We start from the raw sequence: 18,946 nt of genomic DNA, 5'->3' as shown, positions 1-18,946 counted from the left end.
ATATTTTGTTCCCTGTTTGGGCTTTATAATCTGTTTCTTTTACTAATTGTTGTAATACTGGCTCAATCTATAAAGCAAGCTGCTTATGTCAGTACCATTGACATTATTGGTTATCACTGACAGTGCTTAACACATTTGTTAGACCACCTGTCGTAAAAATGAAAAACTTGTTTCAAACAAAAATTGTGTTGTTATTTATTAGGCAAATAACAAACTGGAACAACTAAATAGTCCTTATTCACATATATTAACCAGAAATCTTAATATTCTGTACGACCTCCTTTGGCCCTGATAACAGCTTGCATTCTTTGCAACCACAAAACAAATGTTTCTGTTCAGGAATGCAAGTAAATAACTGTCATTTGGCATCTCAATCCAAAAATAATAAATGTGCTTTACTATTTTTTTCTGCTTTTTTGTGAAACAGTAAATTTGAGAATTCATGGATAACAACAATAATTATATTTTAGCATTAAAGATATCATTTTGATTAAAGAGCTCAGCTTGCACATACTGGTGGATTACCCATTACAGAGACATCAGATATTTTCATTTAGGGCAGCGGGGGCAAACACCTTACACTGGGTGGGGGTCTAATACATTTGGTAAGCACTGTATATGTTCTTTACTGCAGATATATATGTATTTAAGTGCTTATGTAAGCACGTATGAATATATGTTAACTTTAATTTGCATTCATTGGAGTCACTTTATATGTGTGTGTATATATAATGTAGTGTTTTGTTTTATTACTTTTATTCACTGGTGTGTTGCTGATTGTATGTCTGCATCTCTTTGGTTCAAATAAGAATAATAATAAAAAAAGAAGCTGCTCTCTGAAGGTTGAAGTGGTGAACGTGGTCTGAGGCCTCACCAGTTGAAATCCTCCAGACCAGCAGGAAGCAGCTCGGGAAAGCAAGGAAATGTATATCGCTCTAAATGTGCAGACGTGTTGTTTAAAACGAGGCACTTAACGCTCAAACGCTCCGACAAGATAAGAGGCAGCAGATGCCAGCCAGAGATTTCACTGAGAAACACCAAAATGTAAATGTGTAACAAACCACTGCGGGGTGGGGGGTGGGGGGGGGGGGGTAGTCATTTAAATTAGCTCCTTGAAAGCACATCTGATGTTGCTGAAAAAGAAATATTCACACTCAGCTATGCATAGATAGCTGTGAATAATTAATATTCATGGAGAAAAGGCGGTGCTATTAAAAAGTTGTTTGGGGGCTGATTCCCATGAATTAATGTTGGCAGTGTAAAAAAAAAAAAAAACATCGCTGTGCTCGATCTAATGAGTGATTGCATTGCATTCTTGGGTGGATGTATTCTAAATACCTGCACCTCATTAGAATTTCCCATTACATAGTGCGATGTGTGATGCTGGGGCTGCTGCTGCAAGAATCAGCTCATGAACCAGGAGACCTGCTGCCAGCCGCCACCTTTTCAATAATGCATCCAGGGAAAAAAGCCTGCTTTGAATTCCTACTGAGATATGTTGATTTTTTTTTTTTACTCCTCTCTTTTTCTATCTCCTGCATTTCTAAGAAGTGTCTGCCATCATTAGGCCATCTTTCTCATCTGTAAAACACTCAATTAGGCTCACACGTTTCACGTATTCCTAGTCGGTCTTGAGTGGACTGAGGAGGTGGCGATGGGCCCCCGCCAGGTCTGGCTGATCCGACCACCTTTTTCCCACATGGAAAACAAGACTACAACGTAGGAGAAAGTCCTCTTTGAAAACAAACACTGTGGCAATATCTCGTGGTTTTCAACAATTGTTACTGACATTTTACTCAAGTACTTGTGTAAAAACTTCAATAAAAGTAAGTCAGATAAAATGTGCTACAGTCTGTCTCTCTGCCCCTTCATTGCCATCTTCCATCTGTCCACCAGATGCCCTCAGACTTTCCCTTCATGCCCCACCCATCTGCACACCTGTCCCCATTTCCCTCATCCACCCACCCCCTCACCTTGAACATCATCCCCTCATCAGCCTCTCAGCATTTGTACCAGTCTACTTCCTTTGTTCCTCTGTCGGTTCGTCCTGGTTGCTGTGTTTCTGTCTTGCCTTGTGGTTTTGCTTTAGAGCTTCTGTCATCTGAACCCAGACCCGAACGCTGGCTACCTGCCTCCCTGTCTGTTTACCTGTCTACCTGCCTATAAGCTATATTCAACAGTAAACCACTGATTTTGTCCTGGCTTCCCGTCTGTCTGCATCCCTTACCCTCCCATGCATCTTGACATTGTGAACTAACCAAACATGGACTCAGCAGACAGGCTGCATTCCATTAGTAGTTCCACTTCCCCTCAGCCCTTGGTATTACTTAAGAGCATTATGTAGCTGTAGGCTTAGCCCCATATTGCTTTTTACACATCATCAGAAATACTTGCCGACTCATTTCAGTGAGGCGAAGGCATCCTCTGCGGATGACTACAGTATGTCGTACACGGTAATTAGCTGCGTCCGTTTGTGATCTGTATGGGTTTATGTTAGCTTGCAAAACAGCCATTTTTCCATGTGTTTACACATAATGTTGGAAATAAAGAAATAAAGAAGTGCTAACTGCAATTAGTTGTGGCATTTTTCAGTAAAATATCAAGCTACCAATGACATTTTAAGAAACCATCTGCCAACTGTCATGTAAGCCTAACCTATACAGACCTAGAAACATTTCAACTGAAAAGCAAATTCTCCTCCTACTCCTCCTTCTGGTTACTCCGCCTTTGAGTGCAATGTTAACGCTAACAACTACTATTCTTGCACCGCTGAGAGCTTCCTAACGGGGAACAGTACCAAAGTGCAAAGAGTGGTTCATTTGGCCGAACATACAATAGGTGGTGCTCTAACCCCAGCTAAAGGCGGTGGAAGGCTAGGCGAATTGTTAAGGAGCTCAATCGCCCGGATGATGGCCTTTTCACCCGGCTTCGGTCAAGAAGAAGGTCCAGATAAACCAAGTCAGCACGGAGAGGTTCAGGAAGAGCTTCTACCCTCAGACCAATAGGGTCTAAATGAGGACACCGCCTAAGACTGCCCTGTTTTTATTCTTATTCTATTTTACACAATTGTGCGGAGCTTGCGGACATACATTTCACTTTTTTTGTACAACTAAACTAATAAAGGACTAAAATTTGACGACAGCAGTTGAATGACTAAAACTAAACACTGCTGAGTGTCGAGCGTGGCAGGTGCTGCAGACGGAGGCAGTCGCCCGAATGTGTTTGCATGCGAAAGCGCCGATAAGTCTCCCTGACTACGCCCCCCCCCACACGTCTGCAGATAACTCTTAATGGAGTGGCCGCGGTGCCAAGTGAGTAAAATGCGCCTGCTTTGCATTCATCGACACCTTCCTTTGTTGCTTACCTGAATGTTTTTCTGCCTACCTGTCGCTGGGAAGAGATTCCTCTCTTCCTGGCCTTGTTAAATCAATGAAAACATTATGTAAACTTTTACTGCGCTCTGTACATGTTTTTTTTTGTACATTACAAGTTTACGACCCGCGGTTTCACTGCACTCATGTGGAATCACATAAATAAACAATATCGCCGCAGCCCACGCAACACATTCATTAACATGGCTCAGAGCAAACTGTAGTCTGTACAACCTCAAATATGCATGTCAAGTCAATGCATATCGCTTCATCAATTTATGCAGCTGCTGCACACACCTTGGTCTGTAGCGCTCATTATGCATTCAGACAGCACTGTTGCTCGGCGTTGCAATGCTTTGGGAGAAAAATAATACATTAAAAGACATGCACGCGATGAAAGCTGTTGTCCAAGTGAAGTGCAGGCCGGGGGGGGGGGGGGGGGGGGGAGAGTGATAATGGACAACAAAGCTTGATATGTATGTGTGTGTGTGTGTGTGTGTGTGTGTCCACGGCGTGACCCGCCAGAGCCAGAGCCACCCGCCACATTAGCATCCGGGCGGGTCAGCCTGTCACTCCTCTGGTGACGGGGCCCCGCAGGGAGGCTCTATGAAGCTTGCACCAGCGTGGTTTTGTGTGTGTGTGTGTGTGTGTGTGTGTGTGTGCATCAGCCTATGTGGCTGGTTGAGTCATGCCTGTAAGCTAACACACACGGGTGTAACCAGCGTCAGTAAAACCCATAAGGACACGGGCGGCCTAATGCCGTTGTCAGTCTAACAAACGCTGCTGTCAGTCCTAGTGTGTGTGTGTGTGTGTGTGTGTGTGTGTGTGTGTGTACGTGTAGGAGGAATAACCGCCTCACTGCTCAAACACAACTGTCGCAGATTAGCGTGAGGAAGGGCAGAGCACTTACAAGACAGTGTTTAAAGAGAGAGAGATGGCGAAACAGTGTGTCCTCTTTAATCTGGCCTCCAGATGACTCCTGTTCCAGGGAATAAGTACACCAACAGCTGATATATCTAAAGAGGAATGACTGTGACTCTACAGTACTGATCTACACAGGAAGTGGGCGTACAAGAATATTTTACTCTATTTTACTTTAAGTAAAAAAGCACCTCCGTGCAGCTTGAATTGACCAGAAAGAAGGTAAATAAAGTAAATAAAAAGAGCTATGGGCAACCGCGGCAGGAGCAACAAGCATCATCAGGCTATCAGGAATTAAATAACCTACCGCTTTAAGATGTGTGGACAAACTCGACAGCAGCTACGGCCCACAAACACACAAAAACAGAACTTTTTGTGCAATGTGTAGTGCACGCAACGCCATGTTGCCTAGCAACATTGTTCCTCCTCTGTACAATGAGTTACCACCATCACAGTCAGTGAGTGCGTTGTCGCATTCACCGATCTTGAGTCCTCCACAGTCTGCTCTAGGTCTTCTTAAAGAATAATATGACCAGTCCACTCAGCCTCTCTGTCCCACTATGACCAGTCCACTCAGCATCTCTGTGCCTCTGATCCTCTGAACTGCACAGCCATGCCACAATAGCAAGAATAGTAGGCATAGTGCTCATAGTACATAGCTCTACGCTGGAGCGGCAACATAAAAAAAAACTTAGGAAGATAATGACATGGCGACAATGCTAGCAACAATGCTAACAGAACACAGGGCCCCGCTCTCGCCTCCTCGACTGCGCTCGCCACACCTTGACCCCCGGACCATGCCAAACGGAGAAAAACCCAGATCTGTAGTGATATGTCTCCATAAGTTCCAGACCCCGGGAGCTAGTGGTCTGTGAAGCTGGTGAACTTAAGTACAAGAAGACAAAAACCGATCCACATATTTGAAGTTTCCGAAATACTGGAACTTGCGGAGAGACGGTTTGAACTGTGAGTTGCAGGAAAAAAGAATACTACCTTTTCTTCAATCAAAGCTACGTCTGCGCACCTTTGGGTCTCTTTCGGATTAGGTCCCTTTTATGTTATACGCATGTTGTGTTTTGGTACTTGCATGAGAATGATCCAGGGTCACAATTTTTTTTACGAGCACCAGCTTCTTACATGGTGTTGCAAAGCACTATCACAAGAACCAGCGCGTGCCGACGCAAATATTTTCATAATAAACGCACCCCAGGTACACACATCTCCATCAGCGTCAAGAGGAACAGTGGTGGCAGGTGGAAGCTGATCAGCGTGGAGGGAGGGGACCCTTCAAGGAACCAGCTGCCACATCACTGAGAGTTAGATAAATGAGGCCTGGAGCCAGATCCACGTCGATGAATCCAATTTCACTTTTATCACCCCATCAAGACAGTTCGCAGCAGCGTAACTTGACATTTTGGCCTTCACCGGGACAAAACATCTCCGCACAAAGAGAGTAAACCCCCGGCTTTATCCTCTTAATTGGTCAAATCCCTCAACTAATTGCCTGTTATAGCATTACATCAGCTGTATGGCAGTACAAATGGGGAGAAGGGGGCGCGTGGATGAAGGGATGAAAGACGGAGAGAGGGGGGAAAAAAAGGGCTTCAGATGAGTTGTAATGGTCCCATCTTGGTTGCAGATTAGGCCTGCGTACAGAGACTCTCCTCTGATAGGCTGCCTAATAAAAGACCACTAAATGGAGACACACTGTGAAGCTATATGGTGGGGAATTGAAAAGCAATTACAGCCCTTTCTCTCTTCAGACCATTAAATGCATCTCATCTTAAAAACAAAAAGAAAAAAAGACTAGATCCTTCTGAAGATACTGATGTGCTCTCGCCGTCTTTCTCCTTTCACCTCACCTCTTTTTCACCAGGGTGCACGTGACGTTCAACCAAACATCTTTCTCGCTCATCACGCAAATGCACTTCAGTTTTTGTAAAAAAGACAGCTCATACGTGGGTCAGGACGATGGTCTGCCACAGATACGTTAACCCTTTATCAGCGTCCCACTCTCACCTGCAGCTTCTCCCCAAGCGACGTTACATTTGCCAGCAATCGCGAAAATGTCACTGCCCTACCCTGAATCCACTCACACTGATGACGGGTGGAGCCAGACCTTTCTCTTGAAGTGTGGTGGTGTGACAAATAAATGTCGTCTCTAGGCGACGGGGTTGCTAGGTGTTGCCTATTTGACATTGGAGACACTTAAACGAATTTAGAAGACATATTCACATGTGTTTCAGCAGTCACATGACACATTTAAAATTCACCACTGCTCCATTCATGGGTTTGACGCACTTGAAATTGTATTATGAAATATGAATCTCAATATTTAGACTCCGACCAATCAGGCTGATTGTCTATGGCCATGTTTGTTCTGATGCAGATCCAAATGCAGATTAGAGTTTAGCAGCATAACATTTTCGACCATAAATGTACATTTAGAGGACTGCATGGCCTTGGAGGTCATGAGTGCTTCCTCGTTTTTGGCATTGATTTTTTATTATTTATTTTTTTTACATTGACGTAATTTTAATCTCAAATGTCCATGAAGAGAAAGCCGGAATCACCAACGGTGGCTGAACCACTTAAGAACAAAGACATTCAGGCTTTTGAGTGGTTCGCAGGTCAAATGTCATGTTTAAGTATTTCTGGGTTTTTTAAAGCCACACTATCAGAGCTTTTTGCACAAAACAGCTGCCTGCTGCTGCTGCTGGGAAACCAGGCTGATGCATAGTGCTGAGACCAAAACAGTGAGCTGAAATATGCTAAAAATGCTTTTAGGGGTTGAGGAGAACTCCATTCAGATGATAACTATCTGTCGATTTTTCACTTCCAGCAGCCTCTTTCATATTGCATATAACCCTTTGATCCATTGTTCATGTAAAAATGATTGGTAAGTGCGGCTTTAAGTCCATTCCCCGCCGCGCGGGTCCGGAAAAAAAACGTCCTATACATAATTATTTTTCCTGTTCTTGCCCCGCATGTGGGCAACTGTGCACACAGCCTCTGAAAAGTAAAGGGATCTAAATGGGGAAGGGTTTAACGTTTGCACTGTTTGAATTCGAAGCAGTGAACCTGCAGAGCTCCCGAGCTGTCCTTCATTATTTAGAGTGTGCAGTGGGGAACACTTAGAAGTACAGCAGCGGCGTGAGGTTTTGATTCAAGTCCCCTCATCCCAACCACCCCCCCCCCCCCCCACCCCCCCAATCTCCAACCCTCTGAAGTATCACTAATTATCAGCGCAGACGTTTCCTTAGGCATTCCAGGCACAGGATGTGTTGGTTCAAACACAAGCCTGCTCACATCAATTTCACTACTAAGTTGGTTTTCTGAGGAGTTATCAAAAGACCTTCGGTTCGCTTTGGGTTACTGTGCCCTCGCCGACTCTCTCTCTCTTCCTGCTACACTGGGAGTCGGCGCCGCTCGCCAGCCCTTCCCACATCATCGCCCTCTCTCCCTTCTCCTCCTCCCAACATCTCCTCTCCTTCTTTTTTTCTCTCTTCCTCTATAGTTCTTCTTTTTCTGTCTTTGTCTCCCTCCTCCTCTTTTCTTGCTTCCCAGGAGCTTTTCATTCACTCTGGGCACGACTGCTGCTGCTGCTGCTGCTGGTCCTGCTCTGCAGCTCCATGCTACAACATCCAATCTCCTTCCTCTCAACCTTTCACCATGTAACCCTATATTCTCCTCCTAATCTAATTGGGCTCGCTTTCTTTCATAACCAGTGTTTTTTTGGTTTCTTTTTGCCCGTGCTGCACTCATCCCAAGGCATCCTGAATGTTGTTTTCTCTCAGGCTGCGTTCTTCTGCATCGCATCTCTCTCTCTCTCTCTCTCTCTCTCCATTACGCTGTTTGCACCCTAAAGGATTTTATTTACGATGTCTTTTGTGTATCGTGCTTGCATGGACGTGGAAAATGAATGTGGATTGAAATCGCAGAAAACGTGAGGCTGCTTTTGAGTGCTTGAAATTGACGAGCAGAAATTTCGATTCGAAGTTTTATATTCGTCACTTGGGGGGGGTATAATTCTCCTTTTTGCCCTCTGGTTTGGGCTTATTCCTGGAGCAGATAGGGGCTGATAGCGTTGCTCAAGGGCACTCTGGAGGATATGGCAAGACATGGGATTGATGAACTGACCTCCCCAAACCTGGGGGCCATTCTTGCTACTCAAAAAGAAGCTATTCCTGGAGTTTATTTGGTAGATAACTATACTATACTATAACTTATACTTGTAGCAAACCTTCGGACATGCCCAAAACTAAAGTCTTGGCTGTAAAACATGAGCACGTTCAATGTAAAGCAACTCCTTCAAGGAGTGAGAGGTTTGGTCTGCTTGGGTTTTTGTTCGAGCACACCTCCATCTCCCTCCCCACTCTTCCTCTCTCCCGTCTGCATCACCCTCTCCCTCACTCTGACCCGCAGTGTAACGTAACAGAGACAACAGGGGGCCTGACCTGATTTTCTTTTATTGCATTGTAATACCGCCAAGCCTCCTGTGTTACCGCGCCATCACTTATTCATGGCAGCCTTGCGAACACAGTGCCTGTATCCATAGCTATGCAAAGCCCACAACCTGATTCACACCCCCCCCCCCCCTTCCAAATTCACACACACACACACACACGCACACATAAACATACACATGCTGGTAGCCTGGAGGTTCAGGCGAATCCCGCTTATTATGTAGTACACACACACGGGCAGCCAGGAAAGCGCACAGGGGTTTTGGTTCTACTATACAAACAAAGGTGGACTCAGCGCTGCTCTGGAGACAGTGATAAAACCCACTGGTTGAGGCAGAACTCAGAGATGGGCTGCCAAACGAAGCTTTTGGCAAGTTAAAGGCGAAGGGGGTGAAGGAATGCTTGACGCAGTTTGTGATGACGTTAAGGACGATAGTGATGGCGGCGGACAAACGTCCTAATAACAGCGAGCGCAGCTTAGATCAGTGGTTCCCAGCCTTTTTCTTAAGGGACCCCCATTTTTACCATTGTACATACACTAACAACCCCCCCCACTTACACCCTTAAAAATCAAGAGAGCTTACTCACACGTCCCCTCAGATAACTTTGTACTTTATAAGTACTTTATAAGAGGAAGCCAAATATGTGTTGTGATAAAAAAAAAAAAAACAAACAAAAAAAAAAAACGGGTCACTGACTTTGTAGTATAGCAAATAAAAAAACACTGAATATTTAGAGTCGCAGACGGCGCACATGCTCCTTGTTTTGCTCTGTTTGCTTTCCCCCCCTGGGAAACCTTTTGAATCTCCTTCTCGCTAATAATACTAATAATAGTTTAACTTCTCTTCCCCTCTCCTAAACAATTTATGACCACGGTCGTTGTTTCACAACAACGGCGGTGCATGAAAGCCAGTCAGCAGGGATTGCTGCCGAAATGTATTTACACAAGTGTCAGTGTGCATTACTGCTGTAATGTTAGAGTGGGCATCGGAGCAGGAATCACAATCAGAGCGTCAATTCTGATTCTCGCAGTGAGCGCATGGCGTTTTGAAGATGAGGACGGATCCTCTCATCGGGGATCGTTTGGCTTTCGGACCGCTGGGATGTTTTTGCAGCGTGAAAGTGTAGCTTGTTGGTCTTAATTTGTAGATAATTACAGTGCGACCTGGCTTCGGGGTCAGCTGAGCTTTTCCTAACAGTTGGAAGGGAAAGGCAGAGAACAGACACGAGATACAAACACAAAACTCAGACTCACCATCCGCTTTATCGGGACCATCTGTCTTGTGTCAGTCTTCTTCTCCTTTCCTTTTTTTTCTTCTGGATTTCAGATGGGTGCGGTGCCATTTTGGCAGAGTCATTAAAATGGCTGCTCTGTTTTGCTTTGTGACTCCCAGAATATGAATGAGTGCACACCAGAGGGCCGGAGAGGAAACTGCTACAGCACCCTGCTGTACATTTTTATCTCCTGATAGAACGGCTTCGAACAGGCATCAAAAGGACGGTAGTCTCGTCTCAACTTCTAAGCATCGTCTTGAATTTCTTCTAAAATTGAAAGGGGGGGGCCGCATAAAGGGCCAGTAGAAGATAAATAAGGACATTTTTGAACAGTGAATCTTGCAAAGCCGCTCTAGTGGAGTCCCAGAATAGAAATATAGAGCTGAAACGAGCATGATATATATATATATATATATATATATATAATACCTTTAAATGAGGGATTATTAGTGACACCACAAATAAATAAAGCTAATTGTGGTTGTTGCCCTTTTGGGTCTATTTTGAGCGTTGTTGCCACATTCTGAGTGTTACAGATCAGAGTATCAGGGCCCGATAGCAGCCCTATTCTCTTGTGCCACATGTCAAGTTGAAAAATAAGAGCTCTAAGTATATAAACATAAAAAATCTACTGCACACACTAAATCACTGATTGTCCGGAAATGTCACACTACATCACATCACTCCGCGTTCCCTCATTGCGTCGGAAAAAAGGCCTGGCATGGGAAACGAAAGCCGAAGCGCCGGGTGAGGTGAGAAAAGAAGAGGCTGTGAATCGGTTTTTAAGAAAGACTTTTATTGTTTGGATTTGACTTTCCTCTTCTCTGCATCACAATACAATCTCAAAGCGCACCTGAGCTCATTCAAGGGCAGACAAGACTGGTCAAAAAAAATAAAAAACAGTCTGAACCGTTTCCTTGAAGTCTGACAACAAGATAACACACATTCAACACTAAACAGAGGGGGGAAAAAAGGGGCAGGCAAACATTGTGCTTAGCTTTTGCATCAGTTGCCTCTCACTGTATGAAGCTGCGTGTTTCACTGTCGGCTGCTTCGCTAATTGTTTTCACGCGTAAAGAGGCTCCAACCAATGAGCCAAAGGACTAATATTCATTCATTTCCTCCACACACCGGCCCTGACGATTCCGACTCCAAGCAGGAGTTTTTTTTTTTGTTTTTTCAGGTTTTGCCTCCAAACTGAATCGTTTTAGACGTTCAGATAAGACTTGATTGGCATAATCAAAGTGTTAATCTCATGTTTATTCTTCAGTCTTCACGTTATCAGGTGTATCTACGAGAGAGAGAGAGAGAGAGCCTCCTGCGCGCCAAAGATCTCTGTCCAAACCAACACTGCCACCTGTTGTTCAACTCATACCGGCACCCTCAGGATTCAGGGTCGGCGCGCATTAAATGTATATGATGCAACACTGGCGATGCCTTTAGTCACACATCGTAAAGGACAGCCAAGTTGCACAGTCTGTAACGGCAGCGCCATCCCTCATAAATCCACTGATTAACATTTTGATCAGGGATAATCTTTATCTGGGTGTCACCATGAAAGGCACAGGCTCGGCAAGTCAACAGAATCTCAATGTATGGCAGCCTCTTGCCCCCCCCCACACACACACACACACACACGCTCTGCAGCAACATGCAAACATCACACATTCGGTGTACGTACATGAATAGTAGAGCAGGAAATTAACAAACGATGGGGACCCACTCGAGCTTCCGCATAATATATTAATCTGAGGCAACTTTGCACTTCAGTATGATTCCGTCACTCGCTTTCTTTTAGCACCTCTCAGGCTTGTGTGTGTGTGTGTGTGTAGGCGCTGCATACCCACTATGCCGAAGTGTCTGCCCCCGAAAAGCCCTGTCCGGGGTCAACCCGAACACATGCACGCTTGTTGAGGAATATTAGAGAACAAGGCAGCTGGGGAAATAGAAAACAGTCTTAAAAAAAAAAAACCAAAAAAAACAGAAGAAGAGGGGAGGGGAGGAGGGAGAGAGAGAGTAGCAGCAGCAGCAGCAGCAGCAGAGTTAGCTGAGCTCCCCAGAAATTATTGAGGAGCGTCTGTCGTTTTTTTTTTTTTGCGCCTGCATCCTAAATAATGGATGAGATCCTTCAATGAGATAAAACCAAAAAAAAAATAAAAAATTCCACGCTGTTACAAGGACATAGGCTGCCGCGAATACTAACTAACTCCTGTGCGCTTTCATTTCGTTTACTCTGTGATCATACGGGGGCCTCTTCTTTGCCATGCAAGTGCCAGGCGCTCATAGAGTTGTATGTGTGTGTGTGTGTGTGTGTGTGTGTGTGTATCATCACCTTGCCTGGTGTAAGGGATCTCCTGCACTCTAATGAGCTGGCTGCTGCTCCCGCTGTCACATAATAAGAAGGCGCTTTCATTCTTCATACTTCTCTATTCTCATATGCGCCACACTGGTCTCATATTCTCTCCTTGATAACCCACCCTCCTGTTTACTTATTGATGCAGCCAAGCATAAGGAATGCATGGGGATCTGCCAGGCGTATAGGTTTTGTCCGGCGTTGTCGTCGCTCTGGCCTGCTGAGAAGCTGTCAGATCACCAGATTTTGGTAATCGGAGGTCTAAACACACATATAGATATGTTCATATCGTCTGTTAGCAGTACACAACATAAGTCTGATTGGGAATGTCACTCTGTGGTGACCGTGGTTCGCCCTAAAGGTTCATTTTGAGACTGTAGATCAGGTAAAGCTTCGCTGTATGAGATGTGATGACGAAAGAAGAGACTTACAGGTGCTATGGAAGCGTCCGTCCATTAAAGCCACACACATACAACCGGTTGTCTCATTGATTAGAAGCCTGCTACGCACAAACAAAAACACGACACGATATATAAAGCATTCCATTAAAGATCCAAGGTAAGCTTATTTCACGGTCAGCTCCAGTGTTTTGACGGAACACTGCGAAGAGAAATTTAAAAAACAAAACAAATGTAATGTCGCCACTTGATGAGTAATTTGGGTGTGCTTCTACATAATTACATCCATGCTGAGATCTTGTTCAGAGAATGGGTTAAAATTAAGGTAAGTTAAGGTTGAGGGGCCGTCGTCGTCATGGTTACAATAATGGCCACATGGTTGGGGATTAGGGAACGACGGTGGTGATGGTTAAAAGAAACCAGCGTTGACTGTTGGTCTCCTGTGTTTTGTTGCCCCAGTCCGTCCACCCTGACGTCCTCCCTACACGGACACGGGGCGAGGTGCAGATGTCAGTCTTAAAGCACGGAGGTCAAAGCTCGAAGTGCAAAGCTCCACGACGTTTCAAGGTCACGCAGCTCCCTCTACACTTTCTCAATCTACTCTACGTTTATCTGACAACAAATTCAGCAGGAGGGCATTGTGGGAATCAGGTGAGGCGGACCCACGTCGCCAGCATTGTGCAAGTTGGTCGGCAAGGCGCAGAGACGACACTGACTTACAAGCCGGTGCATCGTGTGCCAGCAACCGACGGCAATACCGTGGTTGAACAAGCAGATCATTTTGAGCCACTGGTTGGCTTCCACACTATCGCCAAAGACAATGCAGACAGAGAAAAACACATTCCCGAAGTGAGAGGGGAGAGAAAAGGGAAACAGTCCGCTAACTAACTGAAGAACTACTGCAAGGAACATGAAGGTGATGTTCGCAGCTGGGCCGTGACTACAGCCTTGTTTTACCTGAACTATTCCAAAGCAAAGTGATGCTGTTGTTGTTGTTGTTGTTGTTGAAAACCACAGCGTTCTAAACACCATCAATGCCTGTAGGAACACTGTGGGTACAGGAGCGGTCCACAGTAAATAATATAGTATAGTAATATTACGACGGAGATCTTCCTCACACATCCCTGATCCCTGACTTGGCCGATGAAGGATGTGTGGGGGTTTTTCCGTATAAAGTGATTTGCCAATAAATGTCAAAGTGAGTCTACAAAAATGTTCAGGTGTAAAACCTATATGGGCTAAATATGGGATGCTGAAAGTCAACACGCCCAAGATGCTAATACGAAGTTGAAGCTGCGCCACTCAACATTTTTTTTATATATCAGGAATGAAAGGGTTGCTCTAAGTGACAAATCCGCGGAGAATAATCACCATAACTCATTGTTTCTCTTTCAGCTCATTGTTTTGGTTCAGTCTCACTGCTGAAAAGTGAAGCCAATGCCGGAGGTGCCTCAAACCTGCATTCTTTCTAATGGTCAGCAGGGGGCGACTCCACTGGTCGCAAAAAGAAGTCCGATTGTGTAGAAGTCTACGAGAAAATGACCCTCACTTCTCTACTTGATTTATTACCTCAGTAAACATTTTCCTGATGAGTCTCGATCGCTATTTTCAAGTCTTCTTCAACACAGCACGGTGTTCATTTTGTAAATGACGTTCCCATTTAGAGTAAAACAGACGATTGACAAGTCGTTACCACGGCGACCTGTCAATCAGGACAGAAGCGTCCCGGCGTGCAAAAAGACACTCTCAAGGAGTTGGCTATATATATTTTTTTTTTTCCAGTGAGTACATTTACAAGCTAACTTTGTTAGCAGCTACTTCTCATGGTGTAGCCAGGAGCCAGGTGCAGTAAGGTGTCCAGTATAGGTGGGCGTGCATAGTGTCCAGCTCCACCCTCTGGTGCAAATATATACAAGTGTCCTTGAGCAAGACACTGCACCCTGAGTTGCTCCTAATGGAGACCAGCACCTCGCATAATGACTTGTCAATCGTCTGTGAAGGTTGAAAAGCTATATATAAGTGATATCATTTACCATTTACCATTAATTTCTGGTTCCACGATGGCGACGGCTAAAAATGCCAAACTCGAGGCTTCAAAGCGGTAGCTCTTGTCACGTTTTGTTGAAAATAAGATAATCCCACTTACTCTGTCACCGATTCATTTATGATGAAGGATGAATTATTTCGTTTGTGAAAATCAAGTGTATTTCTGCCTTGCTGTTATATACAAAGAAAACCAGGTGCCAAGGGGGGCGCCAAATAAGAATATCCATTCAGTTGTTTTGGAGACGTGCCCAAGGTTGCTGTATTGGTCATTACCTAGCCTTCTTCATGTGGCCTGCTCAGGGCATACCGCCACCTATCTCTGCTTGTGTGTTTCATTTTGGGACTGTCACACCTGCTGACTCATCACCCAAACACAAAAACCTGCCTCTCCCACGCGCTGATGTTCCGGCACGACCTGGGTTATATCAATCGGATGCTCCATTTTGAAAAACACGTTGTGAGATATATATCAGAGGCCAAAAAAAAAAAAGAAAAAAAATCTATCCCGATCATCGATATTTGTCAAAGGAGGTGGGGGGGGGGGCCTATCTATCCAGGCTGCAAGTGGAGGCTGACAGGTTGAGATGAAGCTGTTGAGACAGGGAGAAAGGCTTTTGTAGAGTGCATAGACAGAAAGAGACATACATAGATAATATAATAGTTCATCAGCTAATTGAGTGTATTTATTACTATTATCATTATCATTATTACTTTGAATATTGTATGAGGAGAGTAGGGAGGGAGAAGAGGTGATTATGGGTGGGCTTTGACTTATTTTTTTAATATCACAGGGGCTGAGGAGGCGTTTGATTCCTCAGTGGCGCGTATTGACGTTTGGCTGGGTAAACCACGTGACCCGCGTGACGGAGGACACGCTTCAGGTACTGTGGATGCGCATCCTGTCCGTCACCATCAGCACCATCAGCACCTATGAAGCTCAGCGAGTGAGTTCAATTAGGAGAGGCCATCTTTGGCTCATTCATTCTCTCTCTCTCTCTTGCCGTTTCTCTAATCCAAACAGGCCACACACTTAGGTTGATACGCTGATGTTTCAGCGCATACGGCAAGCACATGTAGCTACATGTCATACTTCCTGCAGCTTTGCCATCGCGACGTGAGCGCATTGCTGGAGTACATGAGCCCTTTTATACAGCAGCTAATCTCCCCCTTCCCTCTTCTCTTTCTCTCTCTCAGACAAAGGCGGCTGCAAAGTGACCAGCCTCCCCACGTTGCAGGTGCCAAATAACATCTTAAGTGGTTACAATAGGACAGGGAGTAGCCGATGTGTAGACAGGTACATATAAAAGGCATTTATGAGACAGCTTAACAACTTCATCCTACTGCCTACTGTACTAAACTCTCCGTCCACCTCCTGGCCTCCAGTGAAGTACAGGGGAGCCACCAGGCTGGAGATTGCTATTAGTGCCCAGCGCGGAGCCCCGTGGTGTTCTGGGGGCCGGTAATGGCCCACTTTGTGGCGTGGTAGGAGCTTGTCAGGGGGGGCCTAATGAAGACAAAGGAAGGGTTTGCGGAGTAGAGAGGCATGGGGCAAGGGGCTAATGCTCCGCTAATGGAAACCTCCGGTGTCCTTGACAAATCGTAGGGTTGGAGATGGGCGTGTTAGTGCGTGGATGCTTATGCACACACTTGAAGTGAAGCTGCACGTATAATTTACATAAGGCATGTTTTTCCGTTTTTATGGGCTGCCGTTGTCGTCGGTCGCGTGGCGTTCGTGCGGTACGTCTGGATACCTGGACTACATGTGGACAGCGCGCTATTCCCGGAGGTTTCATTGTAACAATTGCATAAATCACTGTACAACCAGATGCGAAGTTAACAAGTAGCAAGAGGACATTAAAAGTTTACAGCTGTCTGGAATGGCCCTCTACCATTTTGCCTGGTCAATTAAAAGCCGGCAAATGGAGCTCTCTGGTTGCACACCTATAGTGAGGAGGAATAGCACCAGGAAAATTGACATCTAGGGACGTGCAAAGCGAGATCAGCTCGGCCTCTTGCTCCACCATTTCACACAGTCTATTGTAATGTAGCAGTAAGGCAGTGGTTCCCCTCTAGACCAGTAAAAATGGGTTGTAATGTCCAGGCATCAGCAAAGTGCTCCTAAAGATCGTAGAAATGTTCGATATCAATACTGAAAGCGAAAACTGATGGTGGTATAAAAAAAAAAATATGTCTCACGTATCTCTAGTAGTAACTAGATTTCATTTACATTTTATTTTTGACCAGGGTTTGTGCCATCTTTCTGATTTCTGCCTCCACCTCAATAAACTGGAGGTGAATGAAAGAAAGATGACGTTTAAAAAAAAGAAATTCACGAGTGACGTTTCTTTCCAGAATCCGTGTTCCTGTTACTCTGCGCAATCCACAGACCACACAGCTTTTTACGGGGAAAAGAAAATAGGCGAATATCTTAAAAGTAAAGCCTTAAAAATCCTCCAGCTGCCTAGCCTAGCAGCCTAATTACACATTTTTTTAAAAATTGGTATTGAAAGTCTGATCTAATCTGAGGTTTAGCAGAATTGTCCAATATCCATGTTTCTGTCTTGCAGTGGGGATGCTTGGCTAGATAAGTGAGAATATATACATTTCTTTTTTATAATTTTGGTAAACTGACCCTTTAAGGAAGCAGGTGAGAAGTGGGTCTTGTTTTAGGAGTTGCATTGTGTATTCCCAGCTGTGGAAGAAAACTAGTGATGGGCAGTCCGGGATGGGAAGAGGCATTGCTACTAATGGCAGCGCATTGATTTTGACTGCCATGCCACACATCGCTCAGATGGGACGTACAGAAAAATAACTGCACTCACAGGCTGACGAACACACACGGCAGGAAAAAACAAACCACCGCTCCATCTATATCTCCTCCTGTAGGCCCACAGAGCGGTGGAGTGATGGAGGGCTGGCTGTAAAAGACTCCAGACCATTAGCTTCATTGATACCTGCCAAAGGGGTAGGGAGGAAGGCGGAAGTGTGTGTGTGTCGGGGGGGGGGGGGTACTGACAGTACAAGCCGAGTGTCACAACAACATTATAAAGATGTTGCCAGGAAGCATGAGGCGCCGTGAGCTGACAGGCTAGCATCACTCATCCTGCCCCCCCACCCCCCACCCCCTGCATGGGAGCATCATAACCAATAGCCCCCGCTGCTCTGTCACTGCTGCAGCAACGCATTGGCAGCCAAGGACCCCAGCTGGCAAACCCCCTAAAACTAGGGGTGGAAGTAAGAAATTACGTTTACACAAGTCATGATAAACTGTGTGAGAATGGAACTGAAAAAGTGTGTTAAACTAACAGCTGCAGCAGAGAAGAAGCTGCTGGAAGGTCACTTACTTTTTACTTTTTACCTGAGCACATTTCTACTCGAGTCATTTTACTTTCACTTTATTAAAATGTCTAACGGTACTTTTTTGGAGTAAAATATTTTAGTAATCTTTCCGTCCCCGCCTAAAACCTCTTTTCTTTCACTTTTTGTTTGTTATGCTTCTCTTTGTAGTCAGTGTGCGTCTCTTTGCATTTCTTTACAGTCGTTTTGAGTCTTTTTTGTTGTCGCTTGGCATCTCTTTGTGGCTGTTTTGTGTTTTTTGCAGTTGTTTTGAGTCTTTTTGTGGTCATTTGGCATCTCTTTGTGGTTGTTTTGCAGTTGTTTTGAGTCTTTGTTGTTGTTTTGCATCTCTTTGTGGTTGTTTTGAGTCTTTTTGTTGTCGTTTTAGGTCTCTTTTTGATTATTTTGTGTTTTTTTGCTATTGTTTTGAGTCTTTCTGTTTTTGTCTTGCATGTCTTTGTAGTCCTTTTTGAGTCTCTTTGCGTAGGCCCGTTCAGTAGTCCTTCCATGCCTAAAACACACACACACACACACACACGCTCACACATTGTTCACAACCTTCACCTGAGGAGATTGGTGGAGCTGAGGGCAAAAGCTGCAGCGATAAATACGGCTGTGATGCCGAAGCAACAAGGCCGAGCTCGCAGTGTCTTACCTATTGCACTAAATCGTATCAGACACAAGTGCACCTGCCTCACATCTGGCTGTGTTTGGCACTCCATCTGAAAATTGTTCAGTGTAAGTATCATGTGAGCGGGAGGAAGAAAATGGCATTTTATT

The sequence above is a fragment of the Enoplosus armatus genome, chromosome 20, assembly GCF_043641665.1.
Source record: "Enoplosus armatus isolate fEnoArm2 chromosome 20, fEnoArm2.hap1, whole genome shotgun sequence".
Lineage (NCBI taxonomy): Eukaryota > Metazoa > Chordata > Actinopteri > Centrarchiformes > Enoplosidae > Enoplosus > Enoplosus armatus.
This window is presented reverse-complemented; position numbering follows the sequence as displayed.